Source organism: Nyctereutes procyonoides, unplaced genomic scaffold (assembly GCF_905146905.1).
Source record: "Nyctereutes procyonoides isolate TBG_1078 unplaced genomic scaffold, NYPRO_anot_genome, whole genome shotgun sequence".
Classification (NCBI taxonomy): Eukaryota; Metazoa; Chordata; class Mammalia; order Carnivora; family Canidae; genus Nyctereutes; species Nyctereutes procyonoides.
The window spans coordinates 38,200,446-38,222,017 of NW_026575121.1; positions in this window are offsets into that span (position 1 = coordinate 38,200,446).

Sequence of the window (21,572 nt, forward strand, 5' to 3'; positions counted from 1 at the left end):
GCATCTTGTGGGTTGCCAGAAATCAGTTCATCCTAATGGGAGGGCCCCATTATGTAAGCCTGTTACAAAACAAGTTCTCAACTAATGCTATACATAGAAGCAGTAAATCATCACGTTTATAGACGTGTTAATAAAGCAGATAAACTATAAACAAGCACTTTTTTAAAGATAGATTTATTTATTTATTTATCTACCAATTTATTTATTTATTTATTTACTTACTTACTTATTCATGAGAGAGAGAGAGAGAGAGAGAGAGAGGCAGAGACACAGGCAGAGGGAGAAGCAGGCTCCCTCTGGGAGCCTGATGTAGGACTTGATCCTGGAATTCTGGGATCATTCTCTGAGCGGAACACAGACGCTCAATCGCTGAGCCACCCAGGTGGAAAACAGACAAACTATAAACAAGCACATTCTGCTTTCAGAACAACTGAAGATCAAGTAGACAGAGGAGTGATAAAGCACAGTATGTTTCCTCTATCCTGCTCAGAACTGTATCTAGCTTTTATGGGAAGAATGAAACAGGTAAGATATTATTTTGACATTATCAAAAGGCTCTAAGTCTTATCACAATAAACTAAAATACCAATAATCAAAATTACATAAGCAGTTTCAGAAGCAGACTGAGATATCAATAAAGATACCAATATCAATCTATTATTTTTCAGAAAGAAAGTGGTTCAGTGGAGCATAGTTATCAGAATAATATGACCAAATCATATTTATATCTCAATAAATTGATATTTTGCCTTGTGAATATATACGTATATCTACATATGTATGTGGATATGTATGTGCACGTTTGTGTAAACTAATCTTTTTTCTACTTGTCTGCTCATTAAATTTTACTATGTATTAGGAAATATACCATAAAAATCTAATTGATTTAATATATAGTGATTTATAAAATTTAAGTATTTCATATTTATATTAACTATGAATTTATAATATTAATATTTATGTGAAAAAACTGTCATAAGAGTTGGCTATTATTCTATTATTTCATTATTACTCGGATGAGAATAGCAGGACTGTTGTCTAATATAGGACATGTTTAATCTTCATTCCCACCACAGGCAGATTTGCCATGGGGACATGGGTACCAGACCAAGGGTACAAGACTCTTAAAGCTTTAAATTCTCATAAATTCTGTCAGTTTTCTTATCATCTCCAAGGTCATAATTATTCAGAAACTTGAGAAATATCTTACCTAAGGGATTGATAGAGATCATATTGTCTACTCACTTTAATACTGAAAGGTTTACTTTCTTATGAAATTAGAAACTTTCACAAAGACTAAAACCAACAGAAGAGATGTATTCAAGCCTAAGTTAATAAAAATGCCCTACAGCTATGATCTGTAAGATTGGAGTCTGATGGGAATTGAATGTGTCACTTTACACTCTATTGCAATACTCATATCTTTTGAATTTTTAAAGTTAAAACAAAACCTAGCCTAAAACTTTATATCTGAATGTCAGTAGAAGACATTTTAAATATTTTATAACAGTGTGCAGTTTCAGATTTCTATCTAAAGTGAGACAAAACTTTTAAATAGAATAATTCTTAGCTAATTTATTAAAGTATTGTTTTAACCAATTGTCAAGAAAGATAAGCTATTATGTTTTATAATAAACTATCATTACTCTTATTTTTATTTTAAAAAATATTTTAATTATTTATTCATGAGAGACACAGAGAGAGAGAGGCAGAGACATAGGCAGAGGGAGAAGCAGGCTCCATGCAGGCAACCCAGTGTGGGACTCCATCCTGGTACTCTGGGATTACACCCTGAGCCAAAGGCAGATGCTCAACTACTGAGTCACACAGGCATCCCTATCATTACTTTTTTTTAAGCAGTATTTTTAAAGTTATTTATTTATTTATTTATTTATTTATTTATTATTTATTCATGAAAGACACAGAGAGGCAGAGACACAGGCAGAGGGAGAAGCAGGCTCCATGCAGGGAGCCCGATGTGGGACTCGATCCTGGCACTCCTGTATCACGTCCAGAGGCAAAGGCCGGCGCTCAACTGCTGAGCCACCCAGGCATCCCTATTATTTTTTAAAAATTCTTTCCTTATGAATTTTCCCAGTAAGATTAATGTAAAGAGGCATACTAATGCAGATATGTGTTAGAAGTTTTTTATTGTTTATTCAGTTATCCTGTCTATAAGTAGTTTCTTATTGTCCACTACTTGCAGACACAGTTCAAGGTACTTTGAATATACCGGTGGAAAATAAAAAAAAGAAAAAAGTTCCTTCTAGAAGGAAAAACAAGTGAAACATACTGTCAAAGTCAGAGGAATAACAAAATGTAGGTGAAGGATAGAAAACAGTGTATTAAGGTCTTAGGAGCACGGAGTAGGGGCAAGTCATATGTTGGCTTCAGGTTCAAAGTAAGGACTTTGTGTTTTAGCTTGAGTGAGATTTAGAAAAAATCTTTGAAGAATTTTGATAGAGTAACATGATCTGAAATGCTTTTGAGAACGATTGGTTTAGATATGTAAAGAAACTATTGTAGTAATCTAGAAAATAGTTGATATGCAGAGGGTAAACAGTAACAGGACAAATGTGAAAACAGGAAGGTAAGAGACTACCTGTCTAAGGAAGTTGGAAAGGTAGAACTGGGAACAAATGGAAACTCAGTTTCTGCAATAACAGCATGGGTGACTCTAGAACCTCCTAGGACTCATCAGGGAGTATATTTTGTGAATATTGTGTGTGTGTGTGTGTGTGTGTGTGTGTGTGTGTGTGTTTGGGATTAGGTTGAATGAGGGATAGAGAACAGTAGGAAAACACTGTAAAGGGTGTTAGGCATTTTCCTCAGCAGACTATATAGCAGAACTCATTTTAAAATAAACCATTTTCTGCCATCCTTATGCCTTGTCACTTATAAAAGTTATTAAGTCTCAGCTTTTTGTCTCCCTCCACCTTAAAAAAAAAAAGGTGTGGTTTCTTAATAGTATCCTGTTGGAAATTAAAAGAAACAAACAAACAACAAACAAACAGATTTTTAGTGGCTTCAATTTGGACCTGCACATCCAAAATCTTCAGCAGCTATCATTCAGGGATTCATATATCTATAGAAAATCATTTCCAGTATTCCTTTTCCCACTGGAATTACTTCAGAGACTTTTTAGAACATCTATAGACCATGTAAGTCAGGGCCTCTTTTGGGATGCTCCAGTCCTTTCTATTGGATCCTATGTTATCCTATGTTAGTACACCACTCTGTTTTGATTATCTTTATAATAATTCTTGAAATCAATTTGTGTGAGTCTTCCAAATTTGATCTTCATTTTTGAAATTGTTTTAGCTCTTTTATATCGTTTGCCTTTTTGTATAAATCTTAAAGTTAAAATATTCTTAAAGTTAAATTTTTAATTAATTCCAAAAAGTCTATTAGAATATTGATGGTATTACACTACACCTGTGAAAAATTTAAGAGGTTTGTCATCACAGCAATTTTTCACTCTTTAATACATAATCACAGGATGTTTCTCCATTTATTCTTCTTTAAATATGATTTTCAGGGATGCCTGGGTGGCTCAGCAGTTAAGCATCTGCCTTCAGCTCAAGGTATGATCCTAGAGTCAGGGGATCAGGTCCTACATCGGGCTACCTGCATGGATCCTGATTTTCCCTCTGCTTGTGTCTCTGCCTCTCTCTCTCTCTCTCTGTGTCCTCATGAATAAACCAATTAATTAATTAATTAATTAATTAATTAATTCTTGTAAATAAATAAATGAATAAGATCTGTAATATTTAATAGTTTACACTGTATGCACTTTGCACATCCTCTCTTAAATTTGTTTCTATTTCAATGATATTGTGAATGAAATTTTCAACAATATTTTCTAATTACTCATTTCTAGTATATGGTTACACAAATGATAAATATATATTGGTCTGTGTCTTCCTGTCATGCTAAATTCATTGAATGGCTTTATAGAATTTTGGAGGAGGTAAAACCCTAATCTTGGGCAGCCCAGGTGGCTCAGGGCAGCCTGAGTGGCTCAGAGGTTTAGCGTCACCTTCAGTCCAGGGCATGATCTGAGACCCGGGATTGAGTCCCATGTCGGGCTCCCTGCATGGCACCTGCTTTTCCATCTATCTGTGTCTCTGCCTCTCTCTCTCTTTCTTTCTGTGTGTCTCTCATGTGTTAATAAATAAAATCTTAAAAAAAAAAACTAATCTGAACCTTAACCTAATAAGTAGTGTACTTCCTTCCGTACAATTTACTCTTTGGCAATCTGAGATGTATGGCCACCATGCTTATAAGTAGAATAAGCTTTATGTTTACCTTAAAAATTAATTTCTGAGGAATGAGGAAATGGAAATATCTCAGGTCATATTTCATCAGTGTGTCTGCTAGTTGATACATATGTAATCAGTCCTTTTGGATTACTGTAACAAAAATACCACAGACTGGGTGACTTACAAACAAGAGAAATTTATTTCAGTTCTGGAGGCTGCAAGTCTAAGACAAAGGTGCCAACATGGTCTGATTCTAGTGAGAACTTTCTTCTTGGCTTGTAGATGGCTGAGTTCTTATTATGTCCTCACATGGTGGAAGGGCCAAGAAGCTCTCTGGAACATCTTTGTAAGGATACCAATGCGATTTTTTAGGGCTCTGTCCTTATGATCTAATCACTTATAAAAGACCTCACCTTATAATGCTTTTTTCATTCACCTTGATCATTAGTTTTTCAATATTGAATTTTGGGGAGACACAATCTTCAGACCATACCTATATTTATATACTATATGTAATAACTCTATATTACATATATTGCCAATATGTTATCTATATATAATAATAAGTTGCATATATACACATATGTGCATACATATAGAAAAATTTTGAGGAAATATGGTTGTCACAAAGTAAGTGATGATAATCTAATGAATTGATATAGAAGTATTTGGAATCAAATTTAAGAACATTTGATAATAACATGAAATTTGATAAAAATATGTTTTTAAAAGATTTATAAATTAAAATATAAAGTCCTACATGTAAGGTCTGATTATTTTAAGTAGAATTTTAAAAGATATACATGGAATTAAGCATAAAAAAATTTATATGGTGTTTATATATCATTTCTATATCTATCATTTAATTGTACTCTAGAACAAATAGTTTATTACAAACTTTACAATATCAGCTAAATCTTAGTTTATAATCAAATAAAACAAACAAACAAAACCAAAAAATAGAAAGCAAAAACACACACAGAAGCATAAAACCCAGTTGACTAAAATCAATGCCAAAAAAAAAAAAAAAAAGTTTTGCAAGGATAGATTTAAATCTAGTAAGAATGGGCCAAAAACATAGAAATAATGTATTGTAAAATGATGATGTTGCAACTTTTTCTCTTAATGTGCCTAAGATATAAGCAATTTAATAGATAAAATTTAAATTTGGGATTTGCACAATCACGATGAGTGATACTACTACATTACCACAACAGGGCTTTTATTGATGGTTACTAAGCTTAGATCTGAATGGTTCTTTAATGGGCTTTTTTGATACTGGAGCTGAGGCGACGTACTGCTTTACTTGTCAGGTAATTTTCTGTGACATGCAGTGCTACCAATGTAGGCACTAAAGGGTATCTGGAGAGAAGGAAGAACTCATTTTTTTTTCATGTCCCCCCCCCACACACCCACACACAGGTCTTTAACCTGCCAGAGGCAACTTGTCCCATTGTCTAGAACCTTTCAGCACCCTTGGAACCTGTCTTATGGTGCCCTAATCACAGGCACCATCCCTGCTTGAAGCAGTATCCCCTTCTCAGAGATCTAGGTGTCCTCTACACTAGAGTCCTCCCCCAAACTCCTTATGTACCAAAGCCAGACAGATACCATATTCTCTGGAGAGTTCTGAGTTTCATATACATGACTATACCCTAAAGTTTGAGATACTAGCAACAGCCAGACTATTCCCTTTTCTCAGAAATTCGAGTCCCATCTTTGTGAGGTATCTCATCTGAGCACCTAGGTAGCTGCTTCATCTAGTTCTTGTATCTTGTAACCTCAATGTTTCCTTTTTGCTTCTTTAGACCTCCAATATATGTTGAAATATACCCTTATATTGTTATAATTGTCAAAATACCTAGCATAATTGCCATTGTCAATAGGGCCACCTAATGAGTAAAATCACCTGTAATGATTTGAGAACTTTAAAATAGTAAAAATAAATTTATTTACTAGATCTGTATTTTTAGTATATTCGATGATACATAAACTGCTGAAGGCATCCTTATTAGTAGAACAAAAATGATGGCTAATAATTTGAAGGCCTTACATACCAGATTTAAAGGTAATGGCTTTGTATGCACTAACATGAACAATAAAAAACATATATTGAAAAAACATACTGAAGGTGAGAAATACAGTTGACTATTGAACAATGTGGTAGTTCGGTCACTGATCCCCTGTGCAATCATAAATCCACATAAAAGTTTTGACTCTAGGGATCCCTGGGTGGCGCAGCGGTTTGGCGCCTGCCTTTGGCCCAGGGCGCGATCCTGGAGACCCGGGATCGAATCCCACGTCGGGCTCCCGGTGCATGGAGCCTGCTTCTCCCTCTGCCTGTGTCTCTGCCTCTCTCTCTCTCTCTCTCTCTCTCTCTCTCTCTGTGACTATCATAAATAAATAAATAAAAATTAAAAAAAAAAGTTTTGACTCTAAAAGGTTAACTTACTAATAGCTTACTATTGATTGGAAGCCTTATTAATAACATAAATAGTTGTTTAATCCATATTTTGTATGTTATATGTATTATATATTGTATTCTTATAATAAATTAAAATGGAGAAAAATGTTATTAAAAATCATAAGGAAGAGGAAATATATTTATAGTATTGTACTGTATTTATTTTTAAAATCTCCATAGAATTGGGCCAGCATAATCCACACCTATGTTTTTCAAGAATCAACTGTGCTAACCTTCTATTGTAGAAAAACTTTAGGAAAAATACAGTTTCTTTTCAGGCATCATGTAATTATTAAACTGTTGAAGTACAATTGATAATGTATTAGTATGTTTATTATCCTTAAGAGAGATCTTGAAAATAACAATGGAAAAAGAAGACGCAATTTTAGTTCTCTTTTAAGTATACATTCCAGATGTGGGAAATATGTACATTTATGGAATATCTCACCATAGGAATCCATCTTGTATCTAACTTTATGCTCCATAAGCAGTAGATTGAGAACTTCATCTTATAGACCAACATTACCTCTTAGCCACAAATAAGCCTTTTAAACTTCTAGAAGAAAGTGGAACTGTACTCTCTTTAAATATATATCCTGAAATTTGAACAATTTGAACTCACCACTGACGTCTTTTGTTTACAAAACCACATTTTGGCTCAGTGCCTGGGTGGTGTAGTCAATTACGCATCCAACTCATGGAGTTGGTTTCAGTTCAGGTCTGATAACAGGGTTGTGAGATCCAGCTTATGTTGGGTTCTGTGCTAACTGAAGAAAATGCTTGAGTTTCTCTGTCTCTCTCTCTCTCTCTCAAATACATAAATCTTAAAAAAAACAAAAACAAAAACAAAAAAACACATACACACACAACACACTTTGGAGTAGGAAACTAGAAAATGTTATCCTGTGTCTAAATTGTTATGCATTCAGTTAAATACTGGTCATTACATTATAGGGATAGAAGAGTATTTTAAGTTGTGGAAGAACTATCTATGCCAAAGATACTAAAGTACTGGCTCCTGAATCAAGAGTTGATGATGTAAAAGGGCTTCAACAAGTCTGGCTCTAGAAAAAAAGAAAATGCCAAAAAATTGTTTTTTAATGACTTAATGTTGTAAGTCTAAAACAAATGTAAATAGTTGTTTATATGCCTGTATATTTAATTCATCATATATGTAACTAATGCATGTCATCTTTTTTCTCTCAAACGAAAGACTTTTAAGTAGCTAACAGCTAACAGTCTTGTGTTTATAGCATTTAAATATTACAACACAAAATCTGATATTAGTTTAGTTCACGTATACATATACAAATGCACATATATTGGAAATGCATAGTGGATATTTTGACTAAAGATTTTATGGCATATTTCTCATACAAACACTGTGACATACAGAAATATGTTATTGTTTATTTTATTCTGAATTACTCCATATTTTTATCTAAATCACACATGAATAAATATGTTTTTTTTATGCTGAATCAAATAATAGCATTGGATATATTGTGGCTAAAAACAGTCTCTATGCCTATATGAACTGAATAGTTATCTGTATTTAAAACAAAAACCACTGCCTTTTTTGAATGTCCTATATATAACACTTAATAGTTATAGCAATGATATATTTTTAAGGAATTACAATAATATATATTAAAATTTTACTTAACTTTTGTATCATTGGTCTATGTAGTTTACATACTTATTTTATCTTAAACTAAGTTTAACAGTTTTGGGTAAGCATACCAAATCAAATATGCCAATTAGGTTATTAATTAAGTCTAATATAAAAAAAAACATGTTTCCTTACAAAAAATCGGTAATTCTATGACTAATTTTAAAGTGCTTCCTGTTTTAATTTCAATAAACTCTCATCATAAAATGAAACACTCCAAGAATGTGACTGATATTTTGAGGAGGATAGTACTAACTAATCTTTGTCTTCTATTATTTGCCTCTGGTATTAATGTCATCTTAAAATTTTGAATATACAAGCAACATTTGCTATGCTGATTAGGTATGTAGCTGAATAATAGACTAAATCGAAAGTGTTTCCTAAATATTATAACATTATTTATTTTCATTTTAAACTATATGCAAATCTTATCAAATGATTAAAAAACTGAATGCTTAGGCATATTTAATCTTATAGTTACTTAAGAAAATAAAATTAATATCTGTTGAAAAACTATGAAATTCGTTAATAAATTTTCATCAAGGTAATAAAACTATAAGGAATACAAATCGAATGTCAATTAGAAATTATTTATTTTGAACCCATTTTTATTTTATTATTTATTTAATTAATTAATTATAAAGATTTTATTTATTTATTCATAAAGACACAGAGAGAGGCAGAGACATGGGCAGAGGGAGAAGCAGGCTTCCTGTGGATAGCCCTTTGCGGGACTCGGTCCCAGGACCCTGGGATCATGACCTGAGCCAAAGTTAGACGCTCAACCACTGAGCCACTCAGGTGCCCCTTGAAATCACTTTTAAATAGCAACTGTTGATTACTAGTGGATAAAAGTGAAAATCTTTTAAATAAAATTTAATTGAATTATAAAGTAATATATCCCTTAAAGATGACATTATATTATATGGAAGACATTCATTTTTTTCTTGTATATTTGCGTTAAATTATATACTTCTATGTTTAGAAGTAAATACAAACATCAGTTGCCTTCTGACATTTGAACCAGTTATCTTTTACTTTCATGATTGTTCTGCCCTCAATTGCTGTATCACCCTCTGTGTTTAACATGAAACAACCACATTGTGTAGTAATGATTCTTAAAGCAAGATTACAACATAAAAATCAAATAGACATTGGATTGGATTGTGGTCATCTAACTTTTCCTTTCGAAACAAGATATCAGGTTGTACTCACTCACTGAAGTTACCAGGAATTACTGTGCTCATGTTTGGAATAGACAAATATAAAATTCCCTGTAAATTTAATCTGAGCAGTTACATAGGCCAAATTATTTGAAATTAGCAGCCACTTTTGTTACCTATTGGTTGGTTGTAAGGGCTTAGATATTTGCTTAGTAATAGTTTTTTTGGTTAATGAATGTTTTCAACTATTTTTAGTACCTTTATAAAACATATCTTGAAAATTCAAGTGGAACCTGTTTTCAGAGAAGTGAATTTGTGAGCATAATTAAAAAGTGCTGGCATAGGTGCATATATAAGAAAACAACTGACACAATTGAATTGGCTGGCATATGGGCATAAACTGTGGTAAAAAGATTCTTACTCTGATTTTCCTGTGTTGACTGTCGATCACTTGATGCTTGATAGATCTCACAGAAAAAAATGTTTTCATTCTTATGAGTGACTCTGTAAAATCATTTGCAAGCTGAATTAATTTGTTACAATTTATGTACACCATAGTTAACAATAGATAGCATAAACAACAAACAGTATTTTCCTCCTAGAAATGTTATATTGTAAATACCGTGCAAAAAGAATGAATGGAATGGAAATGATGACTGAAGATAATTACATCTTACCAGAGCTAAGTAAACATACCTAACTCCAGATAGTTAACAGTGAAATGGGATGATGCTGTGCCTTAGTGTATACACACTAAGTAATTGACTCATACTAGTATCGTCTGATCTGAGGTATGATTTTATTTTGAATTTAAAGCTATGATCCAGTTTTTGTATTTTGTGAGCTTAGAAGTAATTTATTTATTTATTTATTTATTTATTTATTTATTTATTTATTTATGATAGTCACAGAGAGAGAGAGAGAGAGAGAGAGAGAGAGAGAGAGGCAGAGACACAGGCAGAGGGAGAAGCAGGCTCCATGCACCGGGAGCCCGACATGGGATTCGATCCTGGGTCTCCAGGATCGTGCCTTGGGCCAAAGGCAGGGGCTAAACCGCTGCACCAGCCAGGGATCTCAGCTTAGAAGTAATTTAACCCAGTAGTGAGACTATTGATTTATTTTAGGTCTTTGAGGATATATACATATAAATATGTAAATCTCTTCAGGTGCTTTTGTAGAACCTTGTGTCAAAATGCAGAATAAGTGGAAAATTGTACACTTCAGCATACATGTATCCCATATACACTGCATCACAGATATATATCCCATACTCAGATGAGATATATACATACACACACATGCTTTAATAAATAGTGTTACTGTAAGGTATACATATACATACACACATATGTGTATATATATCATTTATGTATGCTATATATATCATTATACATATGTGATACAGTGTATATGGGATATATGTATGATGTAGTGCACAATTTTTAACTTATTCTGTATTTTGACAAAAAGTCTTATAGAAGCATCTGAAAGGATTTATATAGTGAACAAGAAGATAATTCATGGTACAAAGCCAGTCAATGCACATTCTTATTAAAAGAGGGGAGTTCCACAGTGATTTATATATGCAAATGATACAGAACTTAATTTGATTGAGTTATTCTGTTGCTTTGAAAAATATAAAACCAGTGAGTGGTATGCAAAATTAAAAAAATATACTCAAATTACCTTCCTGGGGTGCCCATTCATTGGTCATAAGTCTTAGAGAAAAACAAATTTGATAATGTGCCTTATTTCTCCAGCTTGTCCTGAAAGATCAAATATGTAGTCACAGTTATCCTTAAATTTTCTGCTTTCATGTACCGTGTTCAATTGATTGCCAGGTTTGTGAATCTTCTTCTTGAATATCTTCTGCATCAATTATTTCCTTCCATGCTCTGTGCCACACATTAGTTAAGGGCCTCATGATTTTGCCAAATTATTCTAACAGCCTCTGACAAGTCTTCATAAATTAATCCTTCACAGTGTTAAAATATCCAATATGCAAATCTATTCATATGCCTTCTCTATTTAAAAATCTTCTAAGACATCTTATTGACTTCATGATAATATTGTTTTGTGTCACATATGAAATATAAAACCTTTCATGGTCTGATCTTTCAATATTCAACTTCAATTTTGCTAGTGTTTCATGTACGTACATCATCCAACATTTTAAATGAGTGTGATTCTTAAAAGTCATCCTGGTAAAAATCATTCCCACATTCTACACTCTTGTTTCTCATTAGCTGTCAAATGAATAGTCCTACTTATCTGTGAATATATACCTCAAATGACACTTGTTTATAAAATTGCCCCATTTTCTATATATTAGACTACCTCTACAACATTTTAGTCACATCTCAGTGGTATCTTTTTTATATCGAATCATAATTATTTTTAAATACGATATATTTAAGCACTCACTAATAATAGCCTTCTCTTTCTGAGTAAGAGCTTAGCCTGATTCATCTTAAATCCTTAGAACAAGGTGACATCCCTTGCATATTTTCTGCATTTTAGTAAAGAAAGAGTGGGGAAATTAATTCTTGTAAATATGGACTTCTATTTAGACAATTATAATTATCCAGTGAGTGCATGCTTGTGCATATGCATGCATAAATTTATGTCAGTATGACGTAATTATATATCTTGAGGTGATTTTTTTCTATATTTTTGTTAGATTCTTAGTAATCAAATGTGGTTTCTCTATCAAATATTTTTCAATTTTCCTATAATGGTTAAGCCATGGCATTTCTATTTTCCTTTCAATGGTCTTAGATATTAAAATGTTAATACCCATTTTGTCTCTAGATAGTGTTTTCCATTTGTCTATTACATTTAGCAAGACGTTTACTTTTCTTATCGAATACTCCATTGAGAAGTTGTCACTTGCTTTCCAGCATTAAACTCATTATCATTTGTCTTCAAAAGGATCTCTGAAATATTTCAAGTATATTATCACATTGCTAGTAGTTTCCACATTATAGATCTTTCAGTGATCATTTAAAATAACATTACATTAAACTAAATTGACCCTTTTCTGACATTAAAAAAGCACAGGTTGTATTGCTGAGTGATACAGATTTAGGGAAGAAATATCTGTGATGTCATTTCATATATTATAAAAAGATTATATTGAGTAATAACAAAAATCCTATCTGCACTACAGAAACTGACATTATAGATATTTATTTTCTTTGTAAAAGTAGATTTGTAATGCAGTTTCAAAAAATGATAGAAAAATTCATCAGCTTATGATAAACAAAAAAGATTTTCATTTTATTTATTAAATATTTATCTCACTAGTGAAAAATACATATATATATGCCAGATCTGCATTTCATATATATGCACACACACATATGCATGTGTAACAGAAGCCCCTAAAAAGAAGAATTTAGAGAAAAGAAAAAACACAATACAAAATTTGTTTTTTTCTTTTTTTTCACGATACTAAATTTGAAATATTTCCTTAAGTGATAATGCAGTATCTGAATAATATACACTGTAATGTAGAATTTATAATTTGTTTAATTAAAAGTTTTTTCTCTGACCCCCCCCCGCCCCCGTGTGTGTGTGTGTGTGTGTGCATGTGTGTGTGTCTCTCCTGAATAAATAAATAAAATCTTAAAAAAAAAGAAAGGGCAGCCCAGGTGGCTCAGCGGTTTAGCACTGCCTTCAGCCCAGGGCCTGATCCTGGGGACCCGAGATGGAGTCCCACGTCGGGCTCCCTGCATGGAGCCTGTTTCTCCCTCTGCCTGTGTCTCTGCCTCTCTCTCACTCTCTCTCTCTCTGTCTCTCATGAATAAATTAATAAAATCTTTTTAAAAAGTTTTTTATTTCAGACTTTGTGGTTAAATGCAATTTCATAAGATTAAATAAATCATATATTGAAAAAAATCTCTTGAGTAATTTATTTTTATATTCATGGAAACATGAACCACTTTCTGCTCTACGTATACATTCATGGTATATTAATGGTTAGGATTTGCTGAAGAGTGAAGGTATACAACATAAAAATTACAGTCTACTTTATAAGATATATTTATAAAGCAGCTCTGAAATAACCTTCTGAGAATATATGTTGTATTGCAAAGACCCTTGGTAACCTCTTCATGCAAAGAGGCTATGCATGACATCATTCACTGAAATACAGAGCAGTAGTTATTACTACATCATTTTGGTTTTATTCATAGCTGCTTTGGATCATCTATGACAAAAGAAATATAACTATGAGAATTATATCCAAAGTGTTCATCTTTTTGTAGGAAAACTATCATCTATGAATAGTACTAATCTGATAGTTTAAATCCTTTATTTTGTAGTCTTGATTTATGTAGAATGTAGATCATCCATTATATAAAATATATTGAAAACATATGAAAAGAAAAAGAACTAGAAATTACCCTAATTTTAGATTATCTAGGCTGATCTTTTAAATAAAGATATTTAATAAATAACTTGTCGGCTTGTCAAATGAAAGAATAAACATCTTTACTGACAATTGATTTTTGTTTAAATATTTTTATGCCACATACACAATAAACATGTTTCTCCAATATTTTAAATATATTTGAAAACTTGAAAATTTCTAAGCAGTATTAATATCAAGCTTAAGATAGTTGATTCAGTAAATGTTTTAATCCCATTAAACAGAAAAGCATACATAAAATGTTACAATGAAAACAAATATGTAACCTTGCAGTCATATCATTAACTGAATGTAAGTCAGGAGTTTTAATGCAATAAATATACTGATTTTTGCCTTATTCTTTTATGGAGTTAGATGTACTTTGTTATATGTTTTTGGTTTTTGTTTGTTTGTTGTACTTACTTTCAGATTTCTACAAACCAAAAATAAAGTAAAAAAATAAAAATAAATAGCAGACAATACAGAATCTGATTTATTCTTAATAAGATCTTGCACCAGTCACAGGTACCTACTTTTCAGCTCAAGGACATTCTGAGGGGTCTTTTCTAACAGAATTTTATTTGTTACATGGTGGGACACTTTGATCCTATCATTAATATCATATTGTATCTATCTATCATATGTCTTTGCAAAACTTTATTTTGGATGCACATATTCTTCATTAATTTTTTTTTGTAATTAGTAGAACTACCAGGAATTTTAATCTTTTATGAAAGAAAGAGTTCAGTTTGCATAGTAGCTTTTCTTTCAGGATATTTTGTTAATTCATTTTTTTAAGATTTTATTTATTTATTCATGAAAGACAGAGAGAGAGAGGCAGAGACATAGTCAGAGGGAGAAGCAAGCTATATGCAGGGAGCCCATTATGGGACTCGATATCCAGACTCTGGGGTCATGCCCTTAGCAAAGGCGAAAGTTCAACCACTGAGCCACCGAGGTGTCCTATTGTTAATTCATTATTAGTGAACATACTATTGGATTAATCTTTTCAAATGCTATTTTATATGACCATAATACTTTCTGCATACTTATTGTATGACCTCAAAACTGCTTGGCTTACAAACTTTTTTTTTTTTTTACCTTTTTCTACTTATACAGTAAAATAAGAACATATTGAAACATAAATAGGGATGCCTGGGTGGCTCAGTGGTTGAGCATCTGCCTTTGGCTCAGAGCATGTTCCTGGGGTCCTGGGATCAAGTTTCAGATCAAGGTGCCTGCTTCTCTCTCTTCCTCTCTGTGTTTCTCATGAATAAGTAAATAAAATCTTTAAAAAAGATAGAAACTTGTTAAAATAGTTTTTGCAAAGGAAACAAAACCATACTAACATTTTACTACTTAATAAAATCAACAAATAAATATATATAATATTAAACAGCCTTCTGTTTTATAACTGCCTTTTGTCCATACTGTATATTGACATGTCTGTAAAATATTATGAATTTATAAAGTTTTACCAAGTTACTTTACTCGTTCTATTTAATTATACTATTATTATTATTATTTGATGTTCCAAGTATGACAGCTTATTGAAAAAACCCATTTAGCAGTTTTCTTGATCTTACCATTGCCTTTTGCTTTTCCTCAAAGCATGTCTAGTTCTGGTGATAGCAGTATGTTTCAGATCCATTTTGACTTTTTTGTCCCAGGGTGTAAGAACAACTACTGTCCAATGACTAGTTCCTGGTTTCCTTAAAAACCAATTATTTTAGGGATCAGATTCTAATACCTAATGCTGCTTTGGAGTTTGATAGTTGGCAAAATGTTTGACAGTTACTATTTATTTACCTCAACACTGACAAAACAAGAAAGAATGTATTTTAAGATAATATATTCACAATGAACGTTTCCCATTTGAATTCCTTTTCTTGTAGTATGTAGTTTTATCAACCATTAAGATTTCTTTGACTTTAACACTGAGAGTTTTTGAGGTTAATTGAAGCTGACATATGTAATAATAGGAGTTGGGAGAAAGAGGGAATTAAATAGAAGAATAATATGTTTAAAGGATAATGTATTTAAGAAAAGAAGTATTTTTAGGGCAAATTGCATGAAATGAGGCTTATAACACAATAAGGGGATAATACCGCCTTCTCTGTTCATTTCAAAAATATATGGCTTTGTATTGGTTTGTTTTGTATATTTAAATTTTTGTTTTGTTTTTGTTCTTATACTTTTTCCTAGGGACAGTGGGAATTGATTAACAGGGAGATGGTAAAAACAGATACTGTTTTAAAATTTCATTTACTTACTGAGCACACTGCTGAGTAGATTAAGTAGTAAAAGGTTACTATATTAGCACAGTTAAGGAAGTGTGTTGGCTTGCACCAGAGTGGTGGCAACAAGTACAGAGAAGCAAATGGATTCAAGAGATAATTAGAAGGAAAATGCAGAGTGATTTTGCATAATTGGGAAAGTGATGAGAAAGGGGAAAAAATGAAATGTGAAAGATAAATACCAATTTAAACCTTTTTAAACTGGGTAGATTCTGACACATTTACTATAACAGAAAACACTGTAAAACGGAGATTTTGTTTTGTCTTTTTATATTAACATCAGTAACCTTGAGATACGTTTAAATAAAAATTGTCATTTTGATTGTTCACATCAAGATACTATAATATGATTTATGAGGACTTGAAGAAACTGAATCCTAAAGGATAGTAAGCACATAGTTTGTCAGAAGTGATAGGTTTGACATTTAAAATGAAGGGAAAATATTGTGAGTACAGTTTTGAACATGTTATTCATCCAAGGTACCTGAGATACTCATTTGAGGGTATCCAAGAGATTCTTGATTGTTTAGGTCTGAATAATACAGAAAAATTCTCAGCAAAAATTGCACATGCAGAATCATTGGGTTAGAGATGAAAATTAAAGGCTTATGAGCAGATTATATCACCTAAACAGTCATTCAGAGAGCAAAGAGGATGAGCTTTGATGTAAAGGAAGAGAGATCAGCAAAGGACACAGAATGAATAGTGAGGGAAGTAGAAACGGAGCCTGGGGGCTTTTGTGTTCCAAAAGCAAATGGAAAAATTTCTCAAAAGGGAATAAATAATCAGTAGAATTAAATGCTATTGCAACCTGCAGGAGATGTGTGATAAATTAGATCAATTAAAATATGATGGTCATTGTTGATTATGGCAAAAATTGCCTTTTATGAATTCTTGGGGGCACAATTGAGACCAACCTGACTTGAGAATGATTAGAATACAAAACATTAGATATAATCTGTGTAGAAGTTACTTTTGTGGGAAAGAGAAGTGACATAGTAGTTCCTAAAAGGAAATTAGGAATGAAATAAAATTCTCTTTTGTCTTTTTTTTTTATTTTTATAGTTATTTTTAATTTATTTTTGATAGACATAGAAAGACTCAATCTTGGGGCTCCAGGATCATGCCCTGGGCCGCAGGCAGGCGCTAAACCACTGAGCCACCCAGGAATCCCTCTGTTTCATCTTTTTATTATTAACATTGGTAGCTTGAGTGATCCCTGGGCAGCTCAGCGGTTTAGCGCCTGACTGCTGCCCAGGCCGTGATCCTGGAGTCCCACATCGGGCTCCCTGCATGGAGCCTGCTTCTCCCTCTGCCTGTGTCTCTGCCTCTCTCTGTGTGTCTCTCATGAATAAATAATAAAATCTTTAAAAAAAATGGTAGCTTGAGATGTGTTTAAATGAGAATTTTCATTTTGAATGTTCCCATTAAGATATACTATAATTTGATTTATGAGGACTTCTTTAGGGAACTGAATCCTAATTAGAAAGAAGCACATAATTTATCAGAAGTGTTAGATCTTAACACTTTAAGTCAAAGGAACATTATAGGCAAAAAAAAGAATAAAATACGGTGTATTTATAAAATTAAAAAACATTTTGTGTGTTCATAGTATATATTTTATAACTATGACATTATAAGAAATACATTTATAAATTACTCAGAAGTATGGGTGAAAGCTTAAGGGTAATATAATAAATTGGTTATGATATGTTTTGGATTACATGATTTTAACATATATCATTTATTTGTAAACAGTATATTCACATCTTTATGAATAACTAAATGAAGTTCCCTTTAGAAATATTTTCATCCATTTATGTAAATATAATACTGAAATGGATATATATTTTAACAAGTGATATCCAATATCTTTTACTTAAATTGGTTTTAGTTCCATTACCAAGAAAAGGGATGATCAGAAGTTGTATTGTAGACAAAGACAGTGTCAAGAAAAAGACAGATGATCATCACCCAGAAAACAAGTGGACATTTTCTTGTCAACTTTTGTCTCATCTGTCAGGGAAATCCCTCTGAGGTTTCAGGCTTTCAGAATATTTGATACAATATTTTAGAAATGGCTAACACTGTTGCAGAACACTGTTGTATAAAATATGACATTAAATTTTATGTAAGTTTCCAATTTCCAATTCTATATCTCATTATTCACTTTGTTTAATCAAAATATAAAGATTGTTGCTTGATTTAAGTATTCCTCTGAATAATAGTTTTGCTTTAAGTCAAACATGTCATTTTCATTTGGTTCTCTGTGTATATCAAAGTTCTAGATTTATGACAAAATGCATTTGATTTATTTTCTCTGTCAGATTAGTTTTTTTGGATTTAAGTTTATCTGATTACTCAGTTTATCTCATAAAATGAAATGTGATAGGAAACTGGGTGGTTATCTAAAGAAAGATCTTTGCTGTATTGGCTTCTGTCAAAACAAGTTAGTTCTATTTAAATTTTTTTGATAATTTATATTATTGATATTGTTAAATGTCTCTTCCTAAATTTATTTTGGAGATAAATCTTTGCCAGTCAATCTATATTGTTAAAAAGTTTTTATTCATGATAAGTAGATAAAATATTTTATTTTATTTATTTCTAAAGATTTTATATTTTTATTTTAGAGAGAGAGGCATGTGTGTGCATGTGAGTGAGCCAGAGGGAAGAGCAGGAAGAGAGGGAAAGAGAATCTAGAGCAGATTCCCTGCTGAGCATGGAGTCCAAGGCAGGGCTCAATCCCAGGGCCCTGCAGTCTTGACCTCAACTGAAACCAAGAGTTGGACGCTCAACTGAATGCACCCCAAATATTTATTTTCTGATTAATTAGATCAATGAAAATGAATACAGCTTTATATTGGGGCGCATGATGATAATTTGCTTAACTTGTAGCCTATCACTGGAACATTAACATAAATGTTATCTTTGTAAATGCCAAAGGGTTAAGCACAATTTGAGCACATTTTAGCATCTGCTTTTTAAAATCCTAAAGCAGTTAACACTCATGTATCACCTGTCACTTGTATTTATAGTTTGGTAATTAATGAAAACTTTGCATTTTCTATGAAATCATGAGTTCTTGAATTTCAGATGGATTCCAATAGAAAAAGTTTCATTAACGGAGGGCATACCTGGCAGGTGTAATGTCAATTCTGGGCTAACTTTTTAATTAAAAATCCTATAAAATTAATGTGCTATATCTGAAGGATTTGGATAAGTTTGTTAATAAGAATAAAATATCTTAATTTGGGTATTTGGAAATCATCAAGAGAGTAGAGAATAAGAAAATACATGAATATTTATGGACAATAGAAGGATAGAAGTAGAAGGATAATTCTAATAAACTATATAGATCAATATGTAAGATCAAGTTGTGATTGACATAGAAACTTCTGGACTTAAGTGATTTTTGGGCAATAGAAATTTAGTGTAGTTTGGATGGGGTGTATTTGTCTTATAATATTATGCTGATTTATTTGTACAAGAATTATTAGAATCTAAAAATCAGGTTAGGAGGACATGTTAATGCAAGTGTGGTATATTGAGGTTCAAAGTCATTATGGAGACAAATATTTTATGAGATTTGATAACCCTAAATTGGGTTGGGGAATTTAAAAAAGAAAAGAGTATTGCATTGACAGCTAAAGAGTTGAAGCTGTTAATACTAAGCAAATGCAAGAATGGTGGTAACATAATACTATGGAAAAATAAGATTTTTTTACTGTCTGGAAAGTGTGAAAATTCGCTACTTTTGGAAGAAAAAAGCATAAATAACAACTATCTGTGTAGCAATTGACAAATACTTATTGAGCAATCTACTGAAAATTCTAGCATGTTGTTAGCTCAATGAAGATGAAATATATGAAATGTATTTATTTTTTAGAGTTAGTGTGAGTGGGCAGAGAAGTTAAAATAGTTTTAATTATTCAGTGGTTAAGTGAATCTTGGCAAGGATCTGAATATTAAATATGTTTAATTCCATAAGGTGCATCCAGTAGAGCAAAGGACATGAATAAAGTAAGAAAAAGTATATAAAAGAGGCACAAGGACTACATGAGACAAAGGACTCTAAGGTTTAATATTGGGGCAGAAGTAAGGGGTCAAAGTTGTGAACAGTAGCTTTCAGGAAGTAGCCAATTTATTACTTCAAGATTACTGAATTTTTGCACACTATCAGCCATTGTTATAGAATAATATTTAGTTTTACAACAGTCTCTGACTATATAGAGTTTACAATGAATAAACCAAACTTTAAATAGATAATTTAGGTAAATGATATAATTTCAACTGACCTAAGTGCTGTAAGATAAAAATCAAGGCTTAAGAGATTATGTTTTGGTGTTTAACTTAGAAAATAGTACATTGGGGAGGTATGTCATGAAAGTGTTTTGGATGAAGGGGTATTTACATATGGGACTGAAAGGTGTGTAAAAACATGTCAAACAAGAATAAACTGGAAGTATAACAGGTGTCATGACCAGCAGCATTCCTGAATAAGATAAACAACTGTTTTTGAAAACTTTCCTGACAATAAGAAGAATAGAGTGAATTTTAAACAAAGTATGCTATGATAAGACTTGTGCTTTGAGTCAGGAATGGCAATTTTTTTCTTCTTAATGTACAAAAAGAGTACATATTTTGGACTTTGCAACCCTAGAAGTCTGTCACAAGTTTTTATATTATTAATAAACTAAAGTTTTTAGAACAGTTTTAGGTTCAAAGCAAAATTGAGTGGAAGGTACAGAGACCTCCCATATAGTCCTCATCATTACATGTGCACAATCTCCTCCAGTAGTTACATCCCACAGCACAGTGGTACATATGTTACAAATTATGACCCTACACTGACAAGTAGTCATCACCCAAAGTCCATAGTTTACATTACAGTTCACTCTTGGAGTTCTAAATTCTACAGTTTTTTTTTTTCCAAATGTATAATAATATTCATCCAACATTGTAGTGGACAGAATAGTTTCACAGCCTTAAAAATCCTCTGTGCTCTACCTATTATTCATCCTTCTCTACCCTTGAGCCCCTGAAAGCTACTAAAATATCCACTGTCTCCATAGTTTTGCCTTTTCCAGAATATTACATAGATGCAATCATACAAATATAGCCTTTTCAAACTGGCTTCTTTCAGTTAATAGTATGCATATAAGTTTCTTCCATCGCTTTTCTTATCTTCTCTGATGTACCAGAGTTTATTTATTTGCTCATCTACTGAAGGAAATCTTGGTTGCTTCCAAGTTTTGTCATTTATAAATAAAGCTCCTATAAACAGTCTCTTATGGTTTGCT